This window comes from Physcomitrium patens, chromosome 11 (assembly GCF_059467195.1).
Source record: "Physcomitrium patens ecotype Gransden chromosome 11, ASM5946719v1, whole genome shotgun sequence".
NCBI lineage: Eukaryota > Viridiplantae > Streptophyta > Bryopsida > Funariales > Funariaceae > Physcomitrium > Physcomitrium patens.
In genome coordinates, this window is record NC_143420.1 from 3,910,628 (window position 1) to 3,918,645 (window position 8,018).

At 25.1% G+C, this 8,018-nt stretch overlaps 1 long non-coding RNA gene across 2 annotated transcripts; it reads left to right on the forward strand.

The window, feature by feature from the left end:
- Positions 1–4,726: 4,726 nt before the first annotated feature.
- On the forward strand, positions 4,727–7,606 carry LOC141045947 (uncharacterized). 2 transcript variants are annotated; one of them, XR_016505398.1, is made up of 4 exons: positions 4,727–5,568; positions 5,873–6,161; positions 6,544–6,679; positions 7,544–7,606. It is a non-coding gene; the product is annotated as an uncharacterized LOC141045947 (long non-coding RNA). The 2 variants fall into 2 exon arrangements; XR_012218563.2 differs by lacking the exon at positions 7,544–7,606 and having other exon boundaries at positions 6,544–6,932.
- The last annotated feature ends 412 nt before the right edge of the window (positions 7,607–8,018 follow it).

Genomic DNA, 8,018 nt, shown 5'->3' on the forward strand with positions numbered 1-8,018 from the left:
TTTGTTTATTCTTTGTTTTTAAATTTTCTAAATTTTTTTGTGTAACATGATGATCCGTTAAAGAGCATTCGATCAGGTGGGTTTTTGTCTATCATGTTAGATTTTCTCTTGTAGAACTCCATTCAAACATATAAAATAACATTAAATGGTCTTTCGGGTTTAAAAAGGTTTATATGACATGGCTTCAATTCAAACAACTAACGTGATAGTTTAATAAAGGACTTTTGTGTTTTGAAGTATTCAACAAGTGTGGTTATTTTCAGTATTTGCAATAATTTAACCATGAAAAAGGTCATAATATGCTTATTTTTAAATTTTTAAAATAAAAAATAAAAAATTGTGTATAAGCATATAATACACACATATAAATACGGTCATCATTAAATTAATATTAAACTAAAATAGATAAACAGGTGTAAAAAATGAGATGGTTTAGAAAAAAAAAAAAAAAAAAAAAAAGACTTTTTAGATATTGTATACATAAGTTTAAAATGAAAATTTTCAACTTATTTTACAAAAGAACTTATGGTGTTTGATAATATTAAATATCATGGCAATGATAATAGTAATAAATCATATTTAACCAAAATAATGTACACCATTTTAAGTTCTTTTTAAGAAAAATTAAAATTAATTATCTCTATATACTGTTAAAAAAAAATCTATTTATAAATTTATATGAGTATATGTGCATGTATATTGTATTTTTATTGTATTTTCTTTTTCTTTTTGATGACATTATTTTTACTAAAAATTTATTTTACAAAAAATTATCATAATAAATTCTTTCAAGAATTCTAATCTTTCTTCTTTTATTAAATTAACTTTATTTATGTAGATATATATATATATATATATATATATATAGTTACATAATTTCTTTTGTATTAAATATTTATAAAAAACTGAGTTACAAAAAAAATATATTTTAATAAAATAATATTTTATGTATTTTATCAAATAACTTATAAAGCATAAGCTATTAATCTGTAAATCTTATTTGGAATAAACAGAAAGGATTGCGGTAAGATACTTTTATTTTAAAATTAATATATTGAACTTTTGTAAAGAAAGAAATTCTAATTTCTATTCTTGCTGTTATTTATTTACCACATTTTTGTGTCATAGTTATATTTTATAATTTGTCTACTTGATATTGATGTAGCACAATGAGTTGTGAAGGGAAGAGACAAACTTTTTAGCCCTCTCTTGACAAGGAGATCATGAGAAAAGAATAAAATACACTAAACTACAAGTATTCATATGTTGATCAAATATTAACAAAATGATTTATTACGTGTTTATGTTCAAGCTCCTTACTAGCCATTGATCAATCAGCTTCTCACCTTTGTCTTCAACACTTGACATGTTTGACACCAGCCTTGGTCTTTTGTCATAGTTGTGATGGCAAAGCGCTCTACAAATACTGCAAAGATATGCAACGACCCATCTGCAGTACCCCAACATCGGGAATCAACTCCAAGTTTTTTGACGTCTGTAAGGAATGATGTCAAGGATTCAAGTGGGCATGGAATCCTGCGCAGCTCGATTCCAGTTCTGTTTTTTGACGAGGTCATGTTTGTTTGTTTGTGATTGAATGCGATTCTGGGGTTCTTTACAACAACGTGGTGAGCCAGACTACCTCGAAATCTGCCATCATGCAGCGGTTTTGTGGAAGGTGCAAGAGCTGAGATTCTAGCATTGCAGTGGAAGTCTTCGTGCTTCAGATGATTGTTTTTCTTTTGATTTTACTGCTGGAGCACAATGCTACAATTGAGTAAGCAGTGATTTGTATATTTGCATGTAGGATTTTCATAACCAAGAGTTTCTTTATTTGCTTCATAGAATTCAATTTATACAATTTGAACATGAGTTTTTTAAATAGTTCAACTCAACCTTTTATTCTATATTTTGTTTGAACTACACTTTCTACTTATGATTGTGATTGATGTTTACCCTGATCACATTGAAAACTGGTGAGTATGAAGTTTGTCCTTGTATCACCATGGTATTAGCTTTGTATCAAGATAGAAACCTTAGGTGCTCTTTTTTCTAATATTTCCTCTAGCCTAGAGTTTTCTTTCTTTTTCACATTTTCATGTGTGTTTTAGCTCCTGTTCACAGCTCTAAAGAGAGGACGCAATGTAGCACTTGCTTACTCCTATCAACTACTCCAAGAGTCTCTAAGTCATTTTGATGAGACAAAACAAGAGGATGAGTACAACAAATGCTGCAATACTGCTTGTGAACAAGACATTCTGATAAACAATACTTTATTTGAGAACTTCTCTTTTAACAGTGTTAGCATTTTTCAATTCAAACAAGCACCATTGTCTAATGTGTTGCTCCCTTGGCTTTAACTTGATATTAAATTTATAAAAAATAAAATTGTAAATAAGCTACTAGTTGTAAATAATCCTTTTTTGATTATGAGACTACAGGGTTTGAGCAAAAGTTGGAAACATAAGAAAAAATCCACTGATTACTAGGATATTTTGACATTTACAAGGTTAATATTCTAAGCTATTGACAAATTGTCATAATTAAAGGTATTAAATGTAAACATTTATTATATAGATACAAAGATGAATACCTTTGCTTTATGACTATATGTAGTAAAAATATAGAAAGTTTAGAAGAAGAACTTACGTTGTGTATTTTAAATAGAAGTGTAAAACAAGGTTCAAGCTTGCAGGTGATGTTGTATTAAAAAATATCTGTTTCAATTCCATATACTTTCTTAATTTGTAGTGTCATTTTTTGTCGACATATTTAGTTAATATATTTTCAAATTATTCTTAAATAAGAATATATAAGATTTAAAACTTTATCAAGTCATATCTCTTTATAAATAAAATAGAAATATATTTTAATATGTTTTATTTGTACATGTAATATAAGATTCACCACCAATTTAATTCATCTTTGATTGTCATTCATTATTTGAGTTGCATTATTGATAAATATATAAATCCTTAAATAACCTTCATAGCCATGTAATGCTTCTTGCTACTTTTGATAACATTCAATATTCTACTTCAGTGGTACATAATACTATTATGCTTTGTAGTTTTCAGCTCCAATTAAGTAGTGAGTTTTCAATCAAATATAAAAGTTTGGATATAGACTTGTGTGAGTCCATATCTTGTTTTCAATCTACATCAATATAAGCAACCAATTTCCAAAGTTGGCATGTTGAATAATTAATTCCAAATTCTTTTGTATCCTTCAAATAACATAGAATAAACATCCTAGCTTTTTAATGTGACATTTGTGGCAATGTATAGTATCTGCTTATAAAGCTTATAATAAAATTAATGTTTGGTCTTCCTATATTTAACAAATATAATAAACTACTAACAAACCTATAATATTCTTTGTTATCTACTAATTTTTGTGTTATATTAGTTTGCAACTTAGTACCTTTATTTATAGATGTTGAACTATGATTATAGTTCAAGATGCCAAATCTATTAAATATAATATTAATATAATTTCTTTTATGGTGAATTACACTATTTTTGATGTACATGAATTTTGCTCTAAAGTATACTTGTACTAATTTTATATTATTCATTTCGAATTTAAATAATAATTTTCTTTTAACTTTAATAATTTTATTTTAATAATTATTAAAATAATTAGAATATTTGTTATCTAATAATTTTATTTTGATAATTATTGTGATAATTATTGTGATAACTTTAAATAAGAGGATGATTTTCAAGAAATATATTATTGTGATAATTAGATCATCTATATATAATAAAATAAGTATATATTTATCATTATAATGTCAAATATAAATATTAAAATATATTAACATGTTTAAGCGTATCTTTTATAAATATTCATCAATTCTTCTATATTAAGCTCAAAGATACTATAAAAAAATTATATATTGATTGTTTTAATTTGCATATGTTGTTGTTTCTTTCATATCCTTCAAATCCAAGTAGAATGACTATAAAATCTTTTTCTTCTAGTATTCCATTTAAAAATATTATTTTTATACTACATTATTTTATTTTTCAATATTAAGTAGTTTCTAATGCTGAAACTATTCTTATTATGTTCTAGTGTATGACAAGAGCAAAAGTTTTAAAGTTTTAAAGTTTTTTTTTTTTTTTTTTTTTTTTTTTTTCGATCTTTCTCAAATTCAGGTGTTGCTACTTGAGCCTTTTATTTTTTTAGTACTACCTAAAGTTCTAGTCTTCTTTTTGAAGATCTATTTAGTAATTATGTATCTCTTTTTAGATAGTAATTCATAATTTTTTTAAGTATTATTTTTTCTGATGCTTTGAATTTCTTGATTAATAGTTTTTTTTTTTTTTTTTTTTTTTTTATTTCTTATTCTTAACTATCTTAAAGTAATTAATAGGATTTATTTAAGCATATACATTTAATAACTAATTATCTATCATATATATATATATATTCTAATAATAATCTAAATAATATGAATAATTAGAAGTAGATTAAAATAGATAAATTTGATAATATCTTATAGATAAGTGTAGAATATGTAAATAAATTTTGTGGTAAGTTACTCGTTGGTTATTGATAACCTTGAGAATTAGATTGATGGTTAGGCAGTTTAGTTGATAACAGTAGGTTGTTAGTAGAACAAATGGTTAAGAATTCAAAGGGTCATAACCTTTGGAATCTATTGGCCGACGATCCATCTTTTGGGTAGAATAAAGAGGTTGAGGAAAGAAAGATTGGACCTAGACTCTGAGAGTCGTAAGCCGGAAGGCCAGATTGTGAGAGTCGTAAGCCGGGGGGCCAGACTATGAGAGTCGTAAGCCGATGGGCTAGACTATGAGAGTCGTAAGCCGAGGAGCCAAACTATGAGAGTCGTAAGCTTGGGAGCTAGATTGTGAGAGTCGTAAGCCGGAGTAAGCTTGGTGCTACTTCTTTATTTTCTTTTCTTTTATTATTTGCTTATGAAGAAATGTGATTGAAAGAAGTATTGTTGAAACTAAGATTAAAATATTGTGGAATATGACTTTGGACTGATCGTTTTGGAGAAAATTTGTGACCTTGAGAATTGAAATTATCGAATTGTATTGTACTAAGTGAAGATATTGAATTCTGTGTGATGAATTGAGAAACTAAATATAATAAGTAAGCTGGAGATCAGTAATTGAATATATATAAACCGCAAAGAGAGTAAGTGAGAGATGAACTGATAAGAATATGGAAGTATTGTTGAATTGATAGTTGTAGAATGGATTATGTGTTGAATTAAGATGGAAGTAGTAAGCCTTGGTATTTTGTAGTTTGATAATTGATTTTAGATAGCTAGAGTACAATCAATTGTGACACTAACAGACCCAATTCATATAACCAGTCTTTCCTCGTGTTCGAACCCATGTCTATTAGTTCAATTGCTTTGGTATATTAAAGCTTGAATACAACGAGAACAACATTTTGGCACCGTTGCTGGAGAAATGATAACAATATGAAATATTAGAAATTGATTGTATGGGAGATAGAAATATATGATGAATGAGAACGTGAGAAGAACCAGTTTTAGGATTACAAATATGTGAGTTATAATTCAAGGTAGTATTGATTTATATATAATTGAGAGCCATTATAAATTTAAATAAATTAGATTTATTTTTTTTCATTAAAAAGTTAAAAAAATTATCTATTTAAAAATATTTTTTATTTTTATTTTTATTTTTTACTAAATAAAAATCTAATAAATAAACTATGACTAGTTTTGTAGTATGTAATTGCTTGATTGTACTTATTCCACTTGTTTTGTGTTGTACTTGTTTTGTTCTTATTTTTGCTACTTCCTTTTTATACTACTAATTACAAACAAGTCTTAATTGAGGCCATCTTGTAATTTGGATTGAAGAATAAAATTTATCTTTGCACCAAAAGATGAATAAGTGAAGTTCAATAGCAAGATAAGAAAATGCATCTTTATTTGATATGACATCAATAGCAAGGTTTGATGAGACTATGATTCTAAAAAAATGAATAATCATCAATAGAGATTTTATTTTTAACAAAATAAGAGTTAATTATCAATATCTTAATATCAATAATAATAAGAATTTTAAAGATTTATTTTTTTCACTACTAAGAAATTTATAAGAACAATTGTAATGGCTCTCAAGGTGGTAAAATTCAATTTTACCAAGGTCTTGAAATCTTCTATAAAAATTCTAAAAAAATTGTAAAAAATAATATAATAATTTTATAATAATAATATATATTCAAAATTATATTTTTATATCTTGATAATATTTTACAATAATAAAATAAATTTATATCCATTAAAAATTCTATTTTTTATATAATTAACAAAAAAGACATGAAGTTCTCTTTTATGCTTTTTTTAACAAGTAACTAATATTTATAGTTTTTTTTATAAGTGATACATATAGATATAAGGCCAATATAAATATTAATCTTTAATACTCAATAATGAATAAAAATACTAAACCAACTAAGATAATTACTTCTAAGACTTATTGAGACTCTATTTCTACAACTAACATTTTAATTTTCTATTTGTCTAAGGATTTTTACACTACTCACCATATATTATGATTTTAAGATCTCTAAATACATCTTTTTGTTCTAAAATAATTAATGAGTTGATTTGATGACTCACATATGGCACATGCAAATAAGCAATACAATCAAATATCTTTAGGTATTGTAATTTTGGTTTCTTCTTATAATATAATTCTATTGGTATCTTTCTATTATTGAATTCACTTGGACACAAGTTTACTAAGTAGTTTGATGTATTAATAGCTTTAGGCTATAGGCTCAAATATAATTTATTTTCATGAATCATACTTTTGGCTTTTTCTACTATTCTTCTATTGCACCTATTAGCAATACCATTTTGCTAAGAAATCAGAGCTTATATTATTTGTCTTGTTATTTTGCATTTTTTAAAAAAATATTGAAATTCTTTAAATAAGAATTATCTATTTTTTTTATTCTAAGCATGAGCAATTTCTTAGTTGTTTTTTTTTTTCTTCAACTTGAGCTTTGAATATGTAAAACTTAGAGAATGTTTCTTTTTTGGACTTAAGAAAGTAAATCCAACTTTGGTAAGAAAAATTATTTTTAAATACTACCAAGTACTTGGTCTTGCTTAGAGATGGTTTTTAAATTTATCCAACTATATCTACATGCACAAGTTGAAGTAGATTTTTTGATCTATTAAGACTTTATTTTAAAACCCTCTTTCTATACTCATAACCTGCATTGCAAATTTTAAAATTTTCTTTAGGTATAATTTTAATAATAGATAAGTTTTTTATTTTTTTATTTATATAAATTTTTCTTAAAATAAAAAATAAGGTATCTAAATATATCATATTATATTTTAATCTTTTTTATAATTGATAAATTAACTTCAGTTGTAAATTGGTTTATACAATACATGTTATTCCTTGATTCTTGCAACTTATTGATAATCATGATATGTTCTCTTTTTTTTTTTTTATCAATAATTCAAAATTCATCCATCAAAAAAATTACTAAATTTCTTTTTTCTATAAAGAAACCAATTGATAACAAATTTTCTTTAAAGAAGGTAAAAATAAAATATTGATTACCTTATTTGATTTTCCATTTTCAATTTTTATGTTTATTTTCCTTTATTCAAATGTAATATGAAGTTCACCACCTTTTGCTCTTATTTTTTAAAATAGACTTACAAGTTTGAAATAGCTTAATGCTAAATTGTTGCTTGTTACATATTGAAAGGCTCTACTACAAAGATTCTAATTGAAATTATTTTTTTCTTTTTCTAATGGTTTTAGTTAGATTGATATTTACTTCTTGAAAATCATCCTCTTATTTAAAGTTGGATGAATTGTTTGTTTCAATAATACATGCCCTTGGCTTATTAATATTTGATAGTAGCTTTTTAAACCTGCAATCTTTTGTTATGTGTTTTGGCTTCCCACAAATATAATGATAAATCAAGCATATATTTCTATTAGCATGAAGTGTTTTTGTAATATCTCGACCCC